The 23,886-nt window shown below is 40.7% G+C and overlaps 1 protein-coding gene across 2 annotated transcripts in view; it reads right to left on the bottom strand.

Moving 5' to 3' along the window:
- Positions 1-23,886, bottom strand: part of DAB1 (DAB adaptor protein 1) — a 1,195,266-nt gene that overhangs the window by 873,247 nt on the left and 298,133 nt on the right. For both annotated transcript variants that reach the window (XM_023187722.2, XM_023187666.3), the window contains one exon: positions 15,889-16,051. The gene's annotated coding sequence lies outside the window, so the exon portion shown is untranslated. The remainder of the gene's footprint in view (positions 1-15,888; positions 16,052-23,886) is intronic.

Here is a 23,886-nt window from a genome sequence, read left to right as displayed (position 1 = left end):
AATTGCTCAAGCAACTAGACCGATTTCTTTTGTGCTAGGAGGTCATTTGCAATGGAAAGATTTTCCTGTTGTTACTTCTGCTATTTTGGTTGCCAGAGGCCATCTGATCTGAAAAAGGCGTGGGCACATTTTTCAGTCTGGCTTACAAAATTCCCCATGAGCTGGCCTGGTCTTGTCATTCCATTCGAGTTACTAACCTTTTAGGACAGACAATTATGTGGTGTGGAGAACTGTCCTGTGTATTTTAGGATATTTTACAGCACAAACAAAACTATCTCTAGACATTTCCAAAGGTCAGCTGGGGGGCAAAATTGCCCCCAGTTGAGAACCACTGCAGTAGAGTATTGAGTTCCTTGAGGATGTGGACTCTGTATTGTTCTCAGTGTTATTGCCAGAGGCTATCACTGTGCCTGACACATAGTAGGTATTTTATGCCCTTTGAATGAATGTAGCATACAGCCCAGGCTCATGTTCTGCTAGGCTTCCTCTACACAACACGTTCTTCCTTATTGGTGCCCAGTGATTTCCTTTCTTGCCTCTGTGTCTTGACTCTTCCACCGAAACTGTTTTTCTTCTTCCATCTTCATGTATTCAGAAGGCATCTTGATGCCTTCAAGATTTTTTTCCTTCAAGGTTCTGTTCAAACACGGTCTTAACCAAAGCCATCCCTGGTCACCCAGATGGAATACCTCTCATTATCCCCTGGCCTCCCTAAGACTTGTTATCTCTGTTTCTTTTATGATATCCAACTCTTTCTGGGCAAGGTAATATAATCCAGTAGATAAGAGATCAGATTCTGAATTGGAATTACAGTTCCATCCTTTACTGCCAGTAAAACTAAGGAAAAGTGACTTATCCTTCCTCTCTGAGAGTATTTCCTCATGGGTAAAATGCAGGTAACAACAATTACCTGCAGGGATTAAATGAGATTATGTATTTCATGGCCATGGCTAAGTTCCTGCATGTAGGAAGGAGTAGCTGTTATTATTATTCTCACTTTGGAATGGAAGTTTCCTACAGACAAAATCAAGTTAATGTTCATCCTTGTATCTCCAGTTTCAGGGTCAATGACTGATAAATAGAAGATACTCAATAACTCTATTCATGCACAAACAAAGTTGACACTTTAAGCTGGAAAATTCTCCAGGACAGTAGAGTCATGGACTCTTTCTGTGCAAGAGGAGAAGAAGCCTACTCTGAGCTCCTCCTTTTACATAAGGAAAAAATGAAGGCCAGAGGGTAAAAATGGCTTGTGCACAGCCACACAAGGTAATAGAAGTCAAAATCACGTGCCAACTAGGCCTGCTACCCTCCTAACCACCGCGGACCACACTCCTTAGAAGTCCAGTGGAGCCTCCCTCTTTCCTGTTTGCAAAGTGGTGACAAGAGAAACTTGCTTCAGCATGTGGGAAAGCTAATTAGAGCTAATTTATTACTTCTCTCTGAACTAGGATGCTGGGTAGATCTGTTGGAGGTCTGTGCTGCAAAGAGAAATGCTCTTGATTATATTTACACATCTGATTTGAGAAGTACATGGAAACCTAATCATAACTATCATAACATGCTCACTGGCTCTCAGTATACTTATCCTGGCTGCATGAGAAGTTTTCCAAGGTGCAGCTTAGGCTACACCTCTTTCAATGAAGTTCTTCCCAGAATATGTTCTGTGGGATTCAAACCCTTTCTGAAGCTGTCTGGAGGACTGGACAATGTATTGGAGTCAGGAAAATTGGATGAGTTTTGGAAAAATACCCTCTCTGAGCCTCTGTTTCCTCCTCTGTATAATGGGGGCAATCATACCTACCTTGCAAGTTTGATATGAGGATGAAATGTACAATACCTAAGTGGCATATGCAAGGCCAGGTACATACAGGAGGCATACATTAAATATTAGGCCCCTCAGTAAATGTTAGCCTAGACTTATGTGTATGTCTAGGTGTTTGCTGTGGAAAACTCTGGTGCTTCCTGTGAGTGCCAACACATCTTCAGTTTCATTCTAGGCTCTGCACTTGGGGCTGGATAGAGTTACGGGGCCAGCATAATGGGGAGATGGCTGGGGTACAACTGAGAAGCCATTTTATTGGAGAATGATGGAGGAAGCATTGTGATATGATGGGTGGAAAGACAATGGACTTAGGCATTACATAGACTTGTATTGGAATCTCAGCTCTAGCACTTTCCACCACAGGATCTTGGAAAATTCGCTTGACCTCTCTGAGCTTAGTTTTCTCATCTGCAATATGGGCAGGAGTAATTAACTCACATAGCTGTTGTAAAAAATGAATTTATATTATGCATATAAGAATGCACAGTACATAGTAAGAGCAAAATAACTGAGCATGATGAGGGAGAAGGTGGTCCCAGACTCTGCTAGGCGTACAGCACATACTCAGTAAATGTGCTAAATGAGTAAATAATTTGGACAAAATTTACTATAATCTGGAATGAATGGGGAACAGAAAAAGGACACTGGACTAGGAGACAGAACCATATCAGTTTGTATCCCAATTGGACAATTAGACAAACTCACATCTTGCCAGTCTCAATTTTCTCATCTGTAAAAGAGGGTGATCCTAATAAAGATGAAAGAGTTGACACTGGCAAAGAGAATTTATCAGTTGCAAAGCAGACTCTCATGATATTTGAAAAGCATTTAGTATAGCACCCAAAAACAGTACACCATTCAATAAATGGCTGACAAGAGCTTTAACAGACAATCATAAAGCACTAAAAGTGCCAGCAATGGGCTTTCCTTGTGAACGAGATATACCAGGATCCCTGCCTCTTTGGAGGAGCAACAGCAATATCACCGTCCTCCCCTTCAAGACCAATGAAGGGACTGGAAAGATAAGGGTGTGTATTCTCCATCTAACATCTGATGACAGAAATGTCATCTGTGGGAAGTATACACCTTTGTGTGTAGGGTGGTCTATGTTTTAAATGCCCTCATTTGCTCTTCATTTTAAGATTTTATTTCATCTTATAGTTTTTTATATTTTGGTTTTTGTCACTTTTCACCCTTTTTTTGTTGCCACAGCACCTGTCTGTAGAATCAGTTTTATCTCTCAAGCATTCTTCTGGTTTCTTGTGGCCTTAGAAAGCATCGACTATGCTTGGTTAGAATTTTGTAGAAAATGAGAAACAGATTCTGAGTGGAGGCCTGAGGGTTCTTCTGTGAGTAGAATATATGAATGTTGATGGGTGAAATTGCTGAGAGCTCCTTTGCCTGCATTCCACGCATTGACCCTGACCTAGATCCACAGCCCAAATTATGTCTTCTGATGTTGTGGGAATCTGCTCCCTCGTGGCCCCTGGTGAGCCACACCTCCTGCCTTTACACCTATGCTTAGTTCCTTCCACAGCCCCTGAGTCCTGGCTGGCCCTGTGGGTCTCACCAATGGAATGTGTTGGAAGAGTTGTTGTCCTAGTTCTGAGTCAAAGCCTTCAGAAGGCTTAGTGCGTCAAAAATATATTACTCATTGCTTCTCACAACATTCCCCTGAAATAGATATAGCTATCTAAGAGGTAATACTAGTTTCACGGGTATCAGGTGCTGTTTTAAATCCTTCAAGTGAATTGATTTATTTAATTATCACATCAATCATATGAGGCAAATGTTATTACTGTATTGTACCCATTTTACAAATGGGAAAACTGAAGCACAGAGAAATTATCTTTCCGAATATCACACAGCTAGTAAGCTTAGTGCTGGGTTGTTTAAACCAGGTCATCAGATTGTAGAACCTGCAGATCAATCACTATGCTAAACTTCAGAGAGGTTAAGTGTCTTGCTCAAGGTCACATAGAAACCATGGCAAAGCTGGGATCCAAATAGGTTTTACGGACTCCACGTCTAACCCTTCTAGCTTACAAGCATCTAAAAGACAGTTTTACTCTAGGTTTGTCAATAGCTTCACCTAAGCACAAAGACAACTTCTATAAAAAAATGAAAATATGCAGCTTGCAACCGGTGGCCTTTTTTATCAGAATTTTATAGAATCCTTCTGTGGTTTCCTTTTCCATATTCAGAAACGGAATTACATAACTTAGGTTATGTATGGGTATGTGTGTATAAAAGTATGTATACTATAGGAGTGACAGCTCTCCTAGATTACTTCCTTTCTCTGTGCTCAAGGTATAAGTTCATTTGTTCATTCAATAGACACCAAAGTGTAGGGTGTCCAGTCAGACTCTGCTATTTAGGCGACTGTGACTTGGAGCAGGTATTGCATAGTTTCTAAGCCTTGGCTTCCTCATCTGTAAAATGGAGTTAACAATAGTATATATCATAATCTATATCAAAAGATTCTTATGATAAAATGAAATAAATGAAATGCTTATCAGAATACCAGATGCAGATGGCAATCAAATACTTTAAAAGTTATTATTATTAATAGTTAAATAATATAAGTCTAGCACTCCTATGATCTGAATGTATATGTTTCCCCAAAACTCATATGTTAAAACCTAATTTCCAATGTGATGGTATTAAGAGGCAGGGACTTTGGGGCATAATTAGCTCATGGGAGTGGAGCCCTTATGAATAGAATTAGTGCCCTTATGAGAAGAGGCCCCAAAGAGACCCCTCATCCCTTCTCCCATGTGAAGACACAGTGAGAGGTATATCTATGAACCAGGAAGTAGACACTCATCAGACACCAAATCTGCTGAAGCCTTGATCTTGGAATTCCCAGCCTTTAGAACTGTGAGAAATAAATTTTTGTTGTTTATAAGCTATTAAGTTTTGGTATTTTGTTACAGCAATTCAAATGGACTAAGATAGCTACCTACTGGTCACTGTGCTCAGTTCTCCGAATGCAGCAAGAAATAGGGCCCATTCCTCATCTTCAAGGGGTCCATAGTCCCCACAGGGAGAACAACATGTAACGGACAGCTGGCCTTGGGTTTGGAGGTGGTGCTGTACCAGAGGGGTATGGTCGGCGTTGTGGAGCCCAAAGGAAGGACTGATTAATTCCTCACTGATGGGAATGTGATTAAGAAGATGATTTTGGATGTTCCACAGAGAAGGCATGTTTAAACCTGGACGTGATGTTTGGAGAGGGTTTGGAAAAGAAGAAATGTGAAATGGGAAGTATGAAAAGGGAACTTGAGGTAGAGAAAAAGTCTGAGCCAAAGCAAGATGGTGTGACTGGGCCTGGATAGTTTCCAATGAGTAAACACTTTCTGGAAGACTAGGTCTGGAGTGGATGGTTAGAGAACAGGTGGCAAGAACTGAGCCCCTTGTTCTGACTTATGTGTATTAGGACTCTAGAGTGTTCAGTCTCCAGATGGAGACTGTAGAGGAATCTGAGATAAGATTCCTAAGTAAAGGAATCTAAGGCCAGATCATGAAGGGTCTTAGGTGTCAAGCTAAGGAGGTTAATTTGATCATATGAACAGGCAGGAGGAATTGATTGAAAAAATCCCTAATATCTATTAATCAACTGATAGACAAACATAGAGATATATAAATATTACTGAGATATCAATATTTACATGCATAAAGCTATCTCTATATTTTATTGTCTTGTTATTTTTTAAAAAATGAGTAGGGTGAGAGCAGGGTCTGCTTGCTCCTTATTCATCACCACAGCCACAGCAGTTAGCATGGTAACACTGAAAGAACTTGAAAAAACTTTGTACTGGAGTAGATGAATGAATAAACTATAATCACTATCATTTGATGTTTGCTGAATGAACCAATGAATTTACATCTTGAATGTAGAGGAAGCCAAGTAGTTTCACAAAGCAGGTGGCATTTAATCTTGGCATTGTAGATGGGTACAATTTAGCCTTGCAGAAGTGAGTGATTTCTGGCGGTGGGACCACATGTACAGAAAACAATATCACTGCCCAATGTACAGGAAAGGGTTGAAGAGCACAAATTCTGGAGTCAGAGTTCAAGTTCTAGCTCTGCCATTTAATAGCTGGGGCTCTACAGCATGTTTCTTAGCCCTCTGTGCCTCAGTTTCCTCATCTGTACAATGGGGTCAATAAATTATTGTATAGATGTAAAGCTCTTATCACAATAATACTATTTATGCACAAATATTGTATAGAAATACTGTATATAATAGTATTTACTGCTATTAACAGTATTATTGTTGGACTCTGAATGCCATCGGCAGACTGAACACTCTAGACTCCTATCACACATAAATCAGTTCTTTCTTCATATATCTGAACAGTCTATATGAGTCTCTTTGACACAAGTCTCTTTGGTACAGATGAAGACCAGAAAGCTTGGGGGTCACTTCTGAAGAGAAGAGTGAATGAGTAAACAAAGGTGGATGAGGCAAACAAAGAACATACCGAATGTCAGGATTCAGATTGGACTGCTGAATGATATTAATGAGCAGAGAGATCTGGAGAAACCATGTCAAACCTTTCTGAGAGAGACTGGGAACAATACCAAAAGGAGCACCAACAGGAGAGATGATAAAGAAGAGATCACAAGTCCCTGCAGGCCTGGACCAAGTGCAACACAGAACAAGCAACAAGACCAGAAGAAAGCAGTGGTTCTTGTTAAGTTTCTTTGCGAGGCTTTAAATCAGCAGTGGCTTCCTGGCAGGATAAGGCAGGGCTCCAACCATTACAGGTTACCCAGAAGCCACCAGAGAAAAATGGAGAAGGAAAGCCTTGAAGAATGAGCATCATCCTTGATGTGATGCAGTTGCCATAGAGACCACTCTAGACGGTAGCCAGGAAGGGCAGTGCCTGTCCTCAGAGCAGTTAACAAGCTATTAGACCAAACATGAAGGTGCCAGCAGGTGAGTAGAATGAAGCCGCTACATCACAGCTGTCTGTTTGCTAAGATCAAACAGAGGAAGAAACAGCCATAAATCAGCCAGGCCACTGCAGCCATTGAGTCAAGTTCAGGGGAGCATGACAAGATTTCTAACCTGTGAGTCAAAGCCCCGGGACCACATCCCAGAGGTAGATGCTCGGAAGAGTGATGGTCACGTTTTCCCAGACTGGCTTGGGGGTTCAAACAAGGTTAAAACAGAACAAAACTGCACCACTAGCAAACACACAGACAGTAACTAAGAATGTGGGAAATACGAGCTGAGGAGAGTGCAGAAAGGCAATAAATACAAGAAGATTTCACAACGTGGTCCCAACATTCAGACAAAACTGAAGACACAGCAGGGCTTTGTAGCATGCAGGATAAATGCTTCTAGAAACATTCACTGCTTAGTTTAAGATGTTGAACCCGGAGTTGAAACTTTCTCAGAGCAAGTGCTTTGGATCTACTGGACTGCCTCTTCAGGAAAATTGTCCAGAGAGGGTAAGTTCAACTACCTACTGAATCTCCACACTAAGCACTGAAGATAATCCCTCCAGATGAGTCATTTATTGTGTGGTTATGCCTGCTCTCTGAAGAGGTGCAAGGCCCCTTGGGTCCACTCTGCCATCTACAAGTATGTCTATTTGCACAGGTAGATGGTGACTTAACACCCAAGTTCCTTATGTCTGGTTCTGGACTACCTGGAGCCCTATCGCCTGCCTCTCCTCACACCTGAGCTATATTTAAAACATCACACCTTGCTGTCTTTGAACATGCGATTATAGCTCTTTTTCAGCTTAGTCAATTTCTACCTTGCTCTACGACTCAGCTCAAGGGCCATCTCGTGCTTTCATTCATCAACTCATTCATTCTTTCAACAAGAACCAAATGCTTCCCAAGTACCTGATACCTTCTGGGAGTCCTTCCTCTGTGCTTCTGTATACCTGCACTTCCTGCTAACCAAACATACTGCTCTGGGCCAGGATTGTTTATTAATGTGTGTCTAGCTCGTTAGATTTTAGATTCCTTGAGGGCAGATTGTGTCTTGCTCACAGACTAGCATAGTTTTTAGAATTAAGCACATAGCAGGTACCCAATAAATAATTATTAAAGGATGAATAAAAGAATAAATGAATGAACTGCATTTCAAATTCTATCCAGGTTGCCGTATTCTGAAGGGAATTCTCCAAGCCATCAAGTTGGCCTGGGATGAAATGTTCTCATGTGCATTACTTAATAAAAAGAGCTCTGGGTCAAATGAAAAATTTAAAGTCAATATGAAATTGATCCTCATCAGCACTTTCTCCTCCGAACATACAGACAAAAGGACATTTCTGAAACATATATATTAGTGTTGCATTTTCTGCTCCACAGACTCAGCGATCGTTGTCACTGCTAAGTCCAGCTCTCATTAATTTATGGGGCATCCAGCATAATCAGCAACAGGCTTCTTGGCAGCATGAATCAGTGACCAGCCTAGAATTTGGGAGAGTCTCTAAGCTGGAAACAGAACAGTTTTCTTTCACGCTTTTTTTTTTTGTTAGAAGTCACTGAGCACTATTTAAACCAAGGTCAAGACCTTGAGGCTGAATGTTCAAGGACCTGCCAACATCATCAGCCAACCTGTCCTCTTCAGCTGTGCAGGGAAAGCAGATATAGGCAACCATAATAATACATCTGGAGAGTACCTTCTTAGGAACTCCTGTCGCACCTTTACTCAGTTTAGTAGCCATATAAATAAAGACGTCCCCAGAAGGAGAAAAAAAGGAGGCAGCAGAGGAGAAAAACAAAATTCTTACTTGAAGAAACATGATGCAATGAAAGAGCCAGATGTACCAGGTGTGACAATCTTGTGCACAGTACCTGGCACACATATGTATTCATCACTTAAGGTGATTGTTGTGATGATCTGTTGAGGCTGGCTTCAGACAGAACTGGGGAAATGATTCAGGACCTCATGTTGAAGCAGCAGGGTGTGAAGTCACAGCGTCTTGGGCTGCATTTCCTTTTTCCTGATTCTGTAGCATTGCGCAGTGTCACAGCCTGAGTGCTCTCTCACCCAGATACATGTGATAGTACCCTATAATCCTTTTGCCTTCTATTATTTTGCTTGGATATTTGTCTTAGAACATACAGTTTAGGATTTTTCACCTTTCTCCTAGTTGACATGCAGGCTGGACATAGAGTGGGCCTTGATTGCTTAGAAGCCAAACTCAACTCACCAAGAAAAGAAGACAGGAGAAACTTCTCAAGAGGAATATCTCCAAATTGCAGGTGAAGGTCACCGGGAAGAAATGCCTCTGGGCTAAAACTTCAGGTGGTGCTAGTAATGGTACTATGGGGATAGGGATAGGGATGGGAAATGAAGCATGGACAGGATTATGAAAAGTTGCAGTGAGGAAGGGGCTTTATCCCAAAGGGCACCCCTTCGAGCCTGGTGGGAAGGGTCTAGGTGTGTGTGTGTGTATGTGTGTGTAAATATGTATGTATAGATATATGTAGATACATGTTAAATACTTGAAAATATGATTACATTTAGTGTCACAGTGATACTATAAGGAAGGTATTATTTCTTTTACAAATGAGGTTCAGAGTGGTAAAGACACATGCCCAAAGCCACAGAGTTGGTTATTAGAAGAGCCAGGACTTGAACCCATTGCCCCAGGTTTGAATTATTTAATCAGTTCAGTTGCCTAGTTTTGAAAGCCAACTAAAGATTTGTACCCTCTGTCCCAGCTAAGGGAATTATTGTGGGGCCCCTGAGTTTGCATAAGTCTTGACCATTATGATACACTCTGTTCTCCACCCTGCAGCTCCCTCTCTGGATCTGACACAATTCTAGGACATTCCCACACACACCCTTTGGCTGTTCCCACCTGAAGCACTTGGGATAATTCTCTTCATCCTGAGTCAGTCCTAGTCCAAAGTCATTCTTCATTCCGCTTCACTTTTTAAAAATCCTAATTGATTTATTTTTTATAGTTACAAAAGCTACGCATACTCATCATTGCATCAGATTTAGAAGAAAAAAATATAAAGAGAAAAATAAAAGCCCTTATTATACTGCTATGTAGAGAGCTTTCCTCTTAATATCTTAATGCACTGTCTTTAGTCTTTTCCGGTGTCTATAATTACACACCTAAACATGTTTGGAACAAAATTGGAATCCTGTTGTATATACAGTTCTGAAGCCTATCTTTATGTCCATATGTCAATAACAAGAAGAAAAATTCTTTAGAAATATATTTTATTTAATGATTGCATCATTTAAGTGTGAAGAACTTCAGTAAAATCTTATTTTTGGAAATTTTGATTGTTTGCCTTTTGTCAACATTACAAGTAATGTGGAAATACATTTTTTGTTCACAAATTTTTGTTATTTATATTTTTAGGATCAAATACCATAAGAGGAATTCTGGACTGAAGAGTTATGAAGTCACTTCAGACACTTCCAGATAATTTGTGTTAATTAAATTCTCAGCAGTTGAGTTCCATTCTGCACTGGAAGAGCACTTTTCCTGGAAAGGTTCCTCAAAATGGTAATAAAGGGTAATTCTTTTAGATGATCTTGCATTTGTTTGAATGGGAACTGAGTTTAATGAAACATGTTAGGAAAAGACTATGTCAGTTTCACTTTTTAAAATTAGTTTTGATGGACACAATAATTATATATATTTATGGGGTACAGAGTGATATTTTGATACATGCATACAATGTATAATGATCAAGTCAGGGTATTTAGTATATTTCTTACCTCAAACATTTATTATTAATTTGTGTTGGGAATGTTCAAAATCCTTTCTACTTGAAATTATGCAATAAAATATTATCTATAGCTACCCTACAGTGCTGTAGAGCACTAGAACTTTTTTCCCTATCTAGCTGTAATTTAACCAAATTCAGTTAATTGTATCCATTAACCAAATTCACTATTCCCTCCTCCCTCCATCCTTCCCTGCCTCTAGTAACCAAAGTTCTACTCCCTACTTCTATAAAATAAGCTTTTTTAGCCCCCACATACAAGTGAGAACATGTGATGTTTGTCTTCCTGTGCCTGGATTATTTCATTTAATATAATGTCCTCCAGGCTTATTCATTTTCCTGTGAATGACAGGATTTTGTTCTTTTTCATGGTGGAATATTATTCCATTTTGTATCTATATCTCATTTTTTTATCCATTCATCTGTTGATGAACACTTACGTTGATTCTGTCTTGGCTATAGTGAACAGTGCTACAATAAACATGGGAGTGCAGACATGTCTTCATCTATGTCATTTTTATCCTGGGCACATAGCTAAGCTACATGTACATTCCCCTAACAATTAAATTGGGCCATATAACTGAATTCTGGCCAACGGAATATGGGTGGAAGGGCTGTCTGCCATTTCCAGAAATGGTCCCTGAACATCTCCCAAGTATGATCTTCCTCTCTGTTTCCCCATCTTCAGAGACCTTAGAGGCCACATGTTGAAGATGATGGTGACACAGATAAGATGGGAAAACCTAGCTTTCTGAATGGTTGTATTAAGTATCATAATGAACTTTTAAAAAATTATGTTGTTGGTTAAGGCAGCTAGCACTACTCATCCTAACGAATACAGTGAGTGTCTGATTTACTCAATGTTCCCCAAACTAAGAAGCCTCAGATGGCACTTTGTATATCTAGCCACTAATCTGCTGTTGGCCAGCATGCCCTTTCACAGAGGCCTGTGGGGATCTGTAGCTCCTAAAAATCAAGCCTAGTTTTCAGCACACAGTAGGGTTTATGTGGGTGTGGGCTTATGTGTATTTATGGAAAGAATGAAACCTTACAAGAGCCCAGTGACTCCACCTGGCTGACACCTAAGCAAGATTCACTCTGCCATTCGAAGAGGATCATCCATTGGCCTCTGTCCCCTGCTGCAGTTAAGAGCTTCATGCCCAGAACAAGCTCATTGCAACTCTATAAGGCAGCTGTACACTGCTTCCCCATCACAGAAGCCCAAATGCAGGGAACAGCCCTTCCGAACAGAGGCTGTTGCGCAGAGGAAAGTGGAGTTTCCCAACACAGTCATTTCTCTTCTCCTGCTGATGCTAATTACAGTTTGCTAAATGTAAACTGGTGAAACATCTCGCCCACCCAATGGTTCCAGAAATGGGCCTGTTGTCTTCATAGTAACCTAGGAAGAGAAAGCTGTTCCTCCTTCTAAGTCTTTTGTCTGTTTCCCCCACCTAGTACATTTGGCAAACACAGAGAGGTATGCTCACAGAAGAGGTGAGTTTGGAACTGCAAATATTCCGAGCCCCAGGACCTCTCTTTTGGTTGCCTGCTCTGCTACAAAACTGGAGGTCTAAAGTGGAGGCGTGCAGAAGACACCGTCTGGCTGGTAGGGGGTCTAATTACATGTGTGTGCAGCCCTATGCCACAGTCTGGGAATGCAATTATACAACTAATTATATTGAAACAACAAACCTGAGCTTCCATGAAGGGCCCCCACCCATAGAACCATCATGTTATCATTTTCATACACGGCCATTCTTTTCTTCTGTTCTAGCTTCACTCGTTGACTCTTCTCCCCCTACTAAAATCCTCCTCCTTTCAAGACACCATCAGGAGTCACCTCCTCAGTGAAGCCTTCCATGGTTTCATACCACCCATCCCTATCTGAATGAATGTATCTTTGTTCTCTGTTATCCCAGTATTTTGCCTGGGCTTCTGTCACACTGCTTTCAATGTCTACACCTCAGTTATCTAATCGAAAAACAAGAGTCATCAGTCTCTAAAGTCCTTGCAAGCTTGAAAACTTTATATTTTTTTGCCAATTATAACTGGACAAAGCTGAAAAACTTATTATATATGGATACTTACAAAGCACCATATAACCCTTTCAGATATTTTAAAAGAATGGTGTTTGCAAAAGACTTCAAATCAATGTATTAAATTGAAATCCAGTATCAAAACAGTCGTTAAAGTGCTCTTTTGAAATTTTATACATTTGATATCAATAAAATTTCAAAACATAAACACCTCTTCATTTTACTTGTTGAATTCTTAGGAATAATAACTAAATGGTTTTAAAGTATTAGCAGAAAGATGGTGGCTTTGGAATAAGAAGAATGGAGTTGGAGCACAAGTTGCTTCTAGCTGAATGACCTGGGTATGATTTATCATGTCTTTGTACCTCAGTTTCCCTACCTGTCAAATGGCAGTAGTGCTGACTTTACTTCACTAAGCTGTTGAGTAGATTAGACTGTGCACATGAATGCACTTTATAAACAACAAGACACAGTGTTTGTATTAGTTATAGTAGTCAAAATCCCAAGTGAGTCTCTCCCTACCCTAAGGAACAGTACCCCTACTGCTGGGTTAGACATCTCAGATTCCCAGAATCAGGCACAACCATATTCACTGTCTCTGTCTATAGAGTAATGATCTTTCAATAAAAATCTCCAGAGACTTTGATGCTAACAGTCATAATAACTTTAGCAACTCTTTAGTGGGCACCTACCTTCTGCTGAACATTTGCTAGGCATTTGCCACATAAACAGAAGGAAAGAATTAGCCGGGCATAGGGTCAAGTCCCAGATTTGCAAATAAATATTTACGTGATCTTGAGAGAATTCCTTCACTTTTGGAATCTTAGTTTCCTTATCTATAAATCAGATATGCCAGTACCTATTCTAAAGGATTGTTTAGAAAATTAAAATGTGGAAGCCCACTGAAAGCATGCAGACACAATGCATGACATAGCAGGCACTCAACAAATACTAGCCCCTTTCCCTTTGAGCACCAAGATTCTAGGATTCCACAGTATAAAGCATTCATATAAATAGACGTATGGGGGATGATGGGTGGTTTCTAGCAGGGTGATGTCAGGGAAAGATTTAACCAGAATCTCCATTGCAATATCACATCGGGCCCCTGCATGCATCTTTCACCCACTGTGCTCATCACCACAATATTTTACAGTGAACATTTAATTTGTTCTATAAAAGGAAAGATTATTCTCAATGATGCATGTGATAAATATGCTGGCTTTAAACCTTTTAGAAATATTAAAGGTTTTACAGCTCAGTGTTTGACAGGCTTGATTAATCCTTTCCCCACAGAAATATTCAGGAAGATAGCTGTGGTTGGGTTTTAAAGCTCCAAGAGCGTTCTTTGATAAAGGTAAAGAAAACGTAAAGAGCCTTTAAAAAGAGAGATTCCTGTGCCACACAGAACAGACAAAGAATAGGAAGACCCAGAATGCTGCACAGTGTGATAGAGAGTTGGAAGTCAGTGTGGGGGTGGGGTGAGGGGAAACAGTGCTTTAAAACCTCTCTCCTTTAGAGGAGTTTTTAAATGAAAGGCACACATGCAGCCTGTCCACAGGACGTTAGTCTAAGAGTTTTCCTCTCTGCTGGACTCCAAAATGGACGATGTGGGAGGGGGCACAGGGCAGACCAACGGCAGTACGAACTTCAGAGAGGAATGAAATGGAATGTACCATGGCCCCTTCTCAGAGTCCTAGACCACGGAACAGCCTCCTACGTGCTTGCTCAGTCACCAGAGCTATTTCTTGCACAGACCTCTTCAATTCCGCCACTGGATTTTGAGCTCCTCTAAAGAAAAGGAAGTATGTTTTGGCTAATTTTTCCCCTCAGCATCTAGCCTAGCTTTTGTACATAATAGGCGCCTCATAGGTGTTAAGCAGATAGAGTTGGCCTTTAATAAACCCTCTATGAAATTGTCTAATAACACAAGTAGTGAAAAAACTCCTACCTAAGAATGATGCTTACAAAATTACTAACAGATTCTACCTCCCTTCACACCATGAAACAAAATGAAACAGAGACAAAACCATAGAGACTTACTAATAAAACCTCGCTCAGCAAACACCTATTGAGTGCTATTACTAACCTAGGTAAGCTGGACGTGGTTTCCAGCCTCATCGCCTGGTGAAAGAAACCTGTCAGCATTGTGGTAACTACTCTAATGGAAGCATATTTGGAAAACCATGTAAGACAAAGGAAGGTACACCAAACCCAGTTTTTTTGTCCATGGGAGATGTTAGAAAAAGCTTTGAGAATGAATGCCAGCCACTGAAGCCAAATGTTCAAGGATAATGCAAAGAGAGATTAAGGAAGGAGGTACACTGTATCATGCATGCAGTTTTGATCTGTGAACTTCCATTGCAACTCCAAATAGAACACTTGCTCTGTTAATCACCCTCCCTCACAGAATCTCAGAGTGTCAGCCCACTCTGCTCTGAGGTTTTCTTTGATATCCAGGTCAATCTCTAATACCAACCCCTCTCCTATTTTTATGGAAGCATTTCCCAACAAGAACCACCAACATATGTGCCACAAGATATTATGGGGGCAAAGGTGTAATTCAATTACGTGACTTAATCAATTCAAATGGCTAATGTACAAGAATCTCAGGATGTCATCCAGCTTTCAACTGAGGGCGAATAATTGTTCCATAATTTCTTAATTCTCCCACAAGACAGTTTAAATTAAAGGATGTCAATTTGCAAAGCCAGACAGCATTGTATTCTTAAATTGGGCCTGAAATAGCCACACGATGAAGGTTAATAAGGCAGAGAGCACAGCCCAGAGTGCCTGGTGCTGTGCAAAATTGTTTAATACGGTCAGACCCTTTAATCTTCATATCTATTGATGCAGAAAGCAGCATATTTCTGTCACTTATGATAAGAAACATTACTTTTTAAATTCCTTGGTGAGGCCTGCAGATCTTAGGTAGCCAAGATAGCAGGACTCTCTATTTCTGTTTCTGTGAACATTTCTTTTTTCCCGTAAATTGGTTTTATTCTAATCCATTTAGTCTCCAATCTAAGTCAGAGACAAGTAACCCTGAATGGAACCACACAGGAGGGGGACAAAGGCATGCACCTTTCAGTTCTCAGATTCTGCTGGCTACCACCTCATTGAATAAGTCAGTGATTAAACAAATAATGAACCTTGGGGTATTAACTGCAGGAGAGGCAGTTCCAGAAAGGAAGAGTATTGGAGCCACTTTTGAAAGAAACAAAATCACGCTCAAATGTGGAGGAGATGGTATTGGGAGGGGATGATTGGAACTGTTTTCATGAAGTAGCCAAGCATTTTACTCACCAGTGTCCTAGAAAACAGTTCAGTCAATGTGTCCAGGCTGGGTGGGGGCGATCCTGGGGAAAGCAGGGGCCCAGGGTCTGGATTGAAGAAGCTGGATGATGTCTTCCCAAGACTGCCAGGGCCACAAGTCAGGAATCGTCATGGAGAGAAGCCAAGGAAATAGCTGCAATGAAAAAGTGATGTCAATTTTGAAGGCAAACCAAAGGAGAAAGAGGATAAAGTACAATGGTCATCACAATGGGGTTTGAAGTGAATGGTTCAGGATGAAGCGTATGATTTGAAAGTGTGCATGGTACACGTAGGGTAGGTGGTCATGGGGCACAGAGAGCCACAGGGTGTGTGCTGGGCTAAACAAAAGGGAAGTTGTCAGGGTCTCTGAGCCTAGCACTGTGCTAGGTTATGGGAAGGACATGAATAAAAGGAAACATGCTCATTCATCTTTATTTTAAAATGTTGGACTAGGTTATACGTACACAGTCTAAAATTCAAAAGGTATAAATTGTATATTTTTCACTTGCATGAATCTATCTGTAGGATAAATACCTTAAAGCAGAATTATTGGATAAAGAAAATGTGTATTTTAAATTTTGACAGATATTGTCAAATTACCATTCACAAAGTTTGTACAATTTTACATGCTCTTCAGCAAATGTATGAAGGAATGCCTTTTCCATATCCTCACTGCTATAGTTTGGATGTTTGTCCCCCAAACCTCATGTTGAAATTTGATACCCGGTGTTGGAGGTGAGGCCTAATGGAGGCTGGAGGTTTGGGTCACGTGGTAGATCCCTCATGAAGAGCATGGTGCCATCCTCACAGTAATGAGTGAGTTCCTGCTCTGTTAGTTCCTACGAGAGCTGGTTGTTAAAAGGAGCGTGGCACCTCCCTCCCCTCTATCTCTTGTTTCCTCTCTAGCTGTGTGATCTTTGCACATGCAGGCTCCCTTTCCCCCTCAACGATTAGGGGAAGCAGTCAGAGTCCCTCCTCAGAAGCAGATGTTGGCACCATGCCTTCTGTATAGCCTGCAGAACTGTGAGTCAAATAAACCTCTTCTCTTTATAAATTACCCAGTCTCAGACATGCCTTTATAGAAACACAAACAGATCAAGGACAGAGCTAATCACAGATCTTCCTCTCAATAGATGTTAGATTATAAGCCACAATGATGCTAATATTAAATGAATTATCATAGCATTTTAAGCATAGTTTTTAGTTTTTATATGTACTAATCCACTTGTTCATAACAGCAAACCAATAATGTTGGTACTATTATAACCGTCATTAAACAGATAAAGAAATAGAAGTATAGACAATGTAGAAAGGTTGCTTATGACCACAGCTATGAAGGGCAGAGCCAGGAATCTAGCCCTGGCACCCTGCCATCCTTCAAAGTTCATACTCTTAACTGTTAGGTCTCATTTCAGGCAATGGCTTATTATTGATGGTATATGTTCTAACAGATATACACAAATAGGAAACCTGAGGGGTATATGTGTGTACAGGAAATCAAACAGAGAGACCAGTTCTTTCTATTTTAATGAAAGCAGACACAGGCTATTAACTGGGGAAATGTTGGGCTATAGTGATTGATAAGCAGAACCCTAAGAAGAAAACATTAACAAAATATGTTCTTACTTTTTTTCTACCCCTTTCACTAGAAAAATTATTATATAAATATTGATGATGTGTTAGAAAGATCAGAGCTGCAAAATGAAAGTATGGTGCGGTCAAAAGCACATGGCACTTTAACACAGGTCTGAGTTCAAGTCCAAGTTTAACTACTCTTGCTGGATGACCTGAGAAATATTACATCAATTATCTGAGCCTCATTTTCTTCAAAAGAAAAAAATGAGTCTATAATCCCAGGAAAACGTTATGATGACTAAAACCAAAATATAAACAGTACCAATCACTCAACAAATATAATTAATTATAAGCAATTTCTACCCTCCTATTTAATCTTACTCTTTCTGCTTCTCTTTAAAGCCCTCTGCTTTAATCAAATTAGTTTATTTACTGTTCTTAAACATAATGGAATTTTCCAGTCAGCTTTCATCTCTACATTCTGCTTTCTCTTGCTGAAATAATCGATTAAGGAGTCCAGGTCTACATCAAATGCCACCAACTCCAAATTTCTCAGTGGTATCATCTCAGCTCACTGCAACCTCCATCTCCCGGGTTCAAGCAATTCTCCTGCCTCAGCCTCTGGAGTACCAGAGATTACAGGTGCACGCCACCATGCCCAGCTAATTTTTGTGTTTTTAGTAGAGACTGGGTTTCGCCATGTTGGCCAGGCTGTCTCAAACTCCTGACCTTGTGATCCACCTGCCTCAGCCTCCCAAAGTGCTGGGGTTACAGGCGTGAGCCACTGCACCTGGCATATTCTACTACCCTTAACACATTAATCATCATAACCCCAGCAGTTAACAAATTATTTGCCATGTACCAGGCACTGTTCTAAGCCCTTCGTATACTTCATATCTCATTTAACATTTCATATCTCATTTAACACTCTCTGTAAGTCATAGCTGCTGCTGTTATCCCCTCTCAGACACTGTCATGAATGGCAGCCACTATTTGCATGTCTTCTCTGCACAGCTGGAGTAAGGGATCTAAAGAGCAAAGATGCCATATTACACTGAAATATTAGTGTAATATTTAAACTTGTAGACTTTGGACTTAAAGAACCTGAGTTCTGGTCTTTTTCCCGATCCTACCAGCTGTGTGACATTTGGCAAGTTACTGAATCTCTCCAGGCAGGTATTTTAATTTGTAAAAAGGAGTGCTGATAATACCTACTTAAAAGTGTCAGAGTGAGGCTTGAGTTTGCAGATGTCAGAATTTGAAACAGTGGTTGACAAATGGTAAGTTTGGAAAATGTCAGCTTTTATTACTTAAAAACATACAGAAGGTTTTCAATAGGTGTTCATCGCTACTTTGTTTTCTTTTTTTTTTTTTAATCACTACCTTGCATATGCTGTTCCCTCTTCCTTTACTGCCTCCTCCCATCCTCACAAATCATTCTACTGCCAACTTGAAGAACTCAAGGTCTGGGACTTCAAGATCAGCTCCAGTATCTGCAAAGCCTTCTTTGGTAGTCTTCTTTCCAGGAAAAGCTTCTTCCATTGCACCCTCTATTACCCTTTATACCCAGATTTTTTTTGTACCACTCATCTCATTGAGCCTATGCTGCAATTCCTTATGGCAATTCCTGCTCAGAACTGTCGGCTCCCTGAACATGGGGACTATGTCTTAATCCCTAATACTCAGCACACTACTGAAATAAGCCAGGTACTCACTAAGTGTCTATTAAATGAATAAACTGATGAATTAAACATAAATACCCGAATGATAACAGAAGTCACCAATTCTTAACTCACTACTGTATAATTTACTGAAAAGTCCTTCAATATGCCAGTCAACGCATAGAAAAGACACTGTGCTAAAACTAAATGTTTTATAAAAATAGACAGGAGAGTTATGTAAGGAAGTAGTTGCATTCCTATCAGTCACATATTCACTTACCATACTGGCAAGCTATTGATGCTTTAGTGATCGACATTGCAAAATGATAGAATCACCAGTAATCTATAAACTCAAGACATTAACAGACTCTGTTTGCTGCTCCGATACAAGCAGAGCATTATGGAGAGAAGATAATAATTAACTCATAAGGAGAGGGGCAAGTAAACATTCTATTAAAAGGAGAAAAATCCCAAATGAATATAATCTCCTTCCATTACATTATAAGCATTAAAATTAATGGTGTTGGTTTTTCTGTGGTTTGGATAGTCATTGTATTTAACAAGCTGAAGTTAACTTCATAGGGAAAAAAATAAATTAAATGTGCGGGTGTCTCAGGAAACTTCATTTTCTGAGTGAATAGCCAAGTTGATGCACATCACCAGAATGTCTGACAATCAGTTTTCCATACTGGTGTGTTCTAAATAGGAAAAGAAACCAACTCTTCATTTAAATTATATTGCAAATCACTTCTTGCCTGCTGAATGGCATTCAGCTGCAGTAGGTGGCTTTCACCGTAGGGCCCCGACCACGACATTGGATGATTAATGCTAATTTGAAATGTTTTCTTTGAGGGGGGGACGGGCACACTATCTTGGTTCATATGAGGCTGAGGAAATTTTATGGTGGGTGACTGACTCAAAGGCCAACAGCATATTTGCCATCAGATAAAAATGCACATTCACAAACATACCGAGACAAGTCAATTATTCCCCGATTCACCATTCCCTGGGTCCCTTTGTGTAAAGAAACCTATTTATACTCCCCATCAGATGGATATACAGAATCATAGTAAACAAGCCCTCGATTCCACTATTCTATATTGTATTTCCCAGGGCACCTACCATTGTGGAAGTCATTAGTTTTGGTCTTTTTGTTCCCGATTTATCAAAACAGACATTTTGCTAGTGACTTCAGTTTTTACTGCTAGACACAAAATGGTTAGAAGACACAATTTTTGGCCAATTGAAAAAAGAAACAAAATGTACTTTGCAATCTTTTGGTGAGGATGACTAAGAGTTTGTTCTTCTCTACCTTGATGACTAACTGATAGATAAATATAAAATCAGTGCTCAAAAGCTTATTATTCTTTCTCCCTTTCTTACTTTAATTGTTCAAAGAAACAAGCCTGTCCTGGTGTTTTATCACCAATAGAATAGACTTAAATCAGATAGTGTACAAATGAGAATATTCATCTGCATCAACATCTGAAAAAATATGTAAATCAATATGTGAATCATATTGTACTTGTCAAATTAGTAATACTCATTAAAACATAAATAATATTTAGTGTGGGCAAGGGTTCTGGGGATTCTCCTACCCTCCTTTGTGGGCAGCCCTGTTCCTAGGTGGGCAGCCCTGTTCCTAGGTGCCCATTCACAGGGAGCATGCTCATTGCACACTGGTGTCATCGATGGTAAGGAGTGTGCGATGGAGAGCTGGCAGTGCCTGAGCTCAGAACGTCTGGCATGGAATCCTGCCACTAGCACATTTTACTGTATTATCCTGGGTGAGTTTCCTTCCTTTCACGAGCTTGTGTTTCCTACTTTTCTGGGTTGTGATGAGTATTTGAGCATAACCTGCAGCATAGTGCCTGTCATAAAGTAGGCACTCTATAATCAAGAGCTATTACTGCAGTGTCCTTAAAATGAAACCTGTTTCTGCACTTTCACTGTTTTCCTACTATGCTGGACATGATCATCAGTGAGTACTTGAGATATTGCTTATCAGTATATCTAACAGGCTAATTTATATATGCATAAATATCCAGTGTGCCATAGGACCATATTTTCTGTTATGTATGTATAAGTCAGTGTGTTTCAATAGCTGAAAGCTAATTTCCACACAGGTCTTGACCTTTAAAATTATTGAATACGCTGTTCAAGTGACAGGATTCTTTCTATACCTGACACTGATTTGCAAAACTAGATATCTAGAAGGCTAAAACATATTTTTTATGAACAAGACAACAGTGTAACAAGCCTGGGAATATGTCACTAAGCCTGACTACAGCAAAGTCTTGGTGGCTATCAAGGGACCAGCCTTCTGCCCTGCATGCTCCCAGAACAGCTCAGGATCTCTATGCAGGGAAGCTATGGACAGGCCTCTAAGAAGAGCCCAAAGGCCCAGTGAGTATGAGGCACTCTTCACATAGATTGGAGAATTGGTTCTTAGACTGGCTGCATATTGGAGTTCCCTGGGGAACTTTATACATGAATGAAGTGCTGGCTCCACCCCAACCTAGTGAATCACAGTCTATGTGGGTGAGCTTGCACACAGGAAATTTTCTACAAGCTCCTCAGATTCGCAGGTGGTACAGCAAATTGAGGGGGGCGGGAAGAAATCACTAGAGTAGAGGAATGTTCTGACTGGCTGATGATCATTCAGCGTGGTGGGCTTTCTTCTCATAAGAAGGCTGAAAAGTGAAGAAGAAACAAGAGGAAACACAGAATACAAGAAACAAGAGATAGAAAGCAGGAAGAGTGGCATGGAGCCTATGGGCGAGTAGGAGGAGCAAGTGGTGATTAAGACCGGGGTGAGGGGTGCTTCCTACGGACTCTGGAGGGTCTTAGAGGTTTGAGTGAAAAAATGAAAAAAATGTGCTGGAGTTAGGTGACTGGAGGCATAGTAGGTCTGTAGTCTGGAAACGACAGGTTTGTAGTCTGGAAACAACAGCCACACACATACACACCATCTCTCCAGCCTTTGAGGGGGTATTACAGGGGAGAAAATACAGAAATCATATAAGTTAGCAAATGACATTTAGAGCATAAGCCAAAATCAAATGGTGTATTTTTTGTTCTAGATATTCCAGAGGCAACTCAATCAATTGTCAGTGTACTGAGTACTTTTCACTGGAATTCTCTGTGCCTGGCACTCAGGATACAGTGAGGAGCCAGGCAGCCCTAGTCCCTGCCCTCAGGAAGCATACAGTCTATCAAGAAAGGCCAGCAAGAGACAAACAAACATATAAGGAAATAAAATAATTAAGATCAGGAAATGCTGTAACAAGGAAATAAACAGCATGCTAAAATAAAGAATAATGGGGTGGCAGGGGTGTTATAGCAAGTAGCTAGTCAGACATAAACAGGGCAGGAAAAGCTCCCACCACCACCAGGAATGTCAGATCACTATCAGGTGATGGTTAGGAGGTTGTTAACGGTCGCTCTAAAATAATAATTGGTTGCAGCCAGTACCAAGGAAAGGCAGGCTCTATATAGATAGGAAAAACCTGAAACTGGTGATCAGTACCTTCCTGATAAGAGCTCAGGAGTTGGGTAAGAGGGCTGACACCTGAGCACTAACAGGCAAAATGGCAGCGTTTTAACTTGTGTACGGCCTCCTAGGGGCATCTGGCAGGGGAGGGAAGAACACCTCAATTGAGCATGCATACAACTCAGTAAACACACTGTGCATGCTCTCCCAAGCACTAGCAGGCCACTGCGCCTGTGGACAGCCAACCCTGAGGGAAGAATTAGGGGAGAAGGGACACCTGACCCCGGAAGTATGCCAATGTGTAAGACCCCAGGTCAAAAGGTCAGACCCTGCACGACGTCTTCACGTTGCCCACTTGGGCCTCTTCCAAGTGGACATTCCTTCCTTTTGTTCCTGCTCTAAAGCTTTTTAGTAAACATTCACTCCTGCTCTATAGTTTGCCTCTGTCTCTCCTTCTGCTCTCTGTCACTCAGTCAAATTCTTTCTTCAAAGGACGCAAGAATTGAGATGGCTGCAGACCTGCATGGATTTGCCACCGCTGACAGGGGGAGATATGGTATGTGCTCATTTTAGGTAGGGAGGTTGGGGGAGGCCTCTTTAAGGAAGTGACATCTTAAATTGATCCCACAAAGATGAGAAAATGCCAACCTCCTGAATCACCAGGAGAGAATATTGCAGAAGGATTCACAAAGGTAAACACCCTGGTCTTAGAAGGAGCTTGGCACGCTTTAGAAACTTAAAGGAAGCTGACGTGCTTGACACATGGTGTGAGGTGAGCCTTGTACTTCACAGGGAACAGTCTGGATTGGATTCTTAGTGCAATGGGAAAAAAAACCTAGAAGGGTTTAAGCAGAAGTATCTTAACTGATTTGCATTTGAAAAGATCACTCTGGCTGCCCTGTGGAGAAAGGTTTGTAAGGGGCAACAGCAAAAGGGAAAGGATCAGTCAGGAGTTAATTTTGCCATGTGCCCTGAAACATGAAACACCCAAGGGTTTGTAGGGGGTGGGAGAGGGAAGGTTTATCAGCTGCACCAATTAAAACTTTACAGCCCATTCAAATAATCCACTCACATCACACAATTTAAAGACAACATACATAAATTGGTCTGAGCAAATTGTAGCAAATTGCTACAATGCAGACGTACAGCTCCTCATGAAAGTTTGTAAAAGGCTTGCAGTGCTCACACCTGTATGGCTGTATATAATCCTGAAAAGGGAAGATTAAAATGCACGGTAGCCCTTTGAAAGCCAAAAAAAAA

The sequence above is a fragment of the Piliocolobus tephrosceles genome, chromosome 1 (genome assembly GCF_002776525.5).
Source record: "Piliocolobus tephrosceles isolate RC106 chromosome 1, ASM277652v3, whole genome shotgun sequence".
In the NCBI taxonomy this organism is placed as follows: Eukaryota; Metazoa; Chordata; class Mammalia; order Primates; family Cercopithecidae; genus Piliocolobus; species Piliocolobus tephrosceles.
Note: the sequence above shows the minus strand (reverse complement) of the source record. Positions and strands in the feature narration are given on the sequence as shown.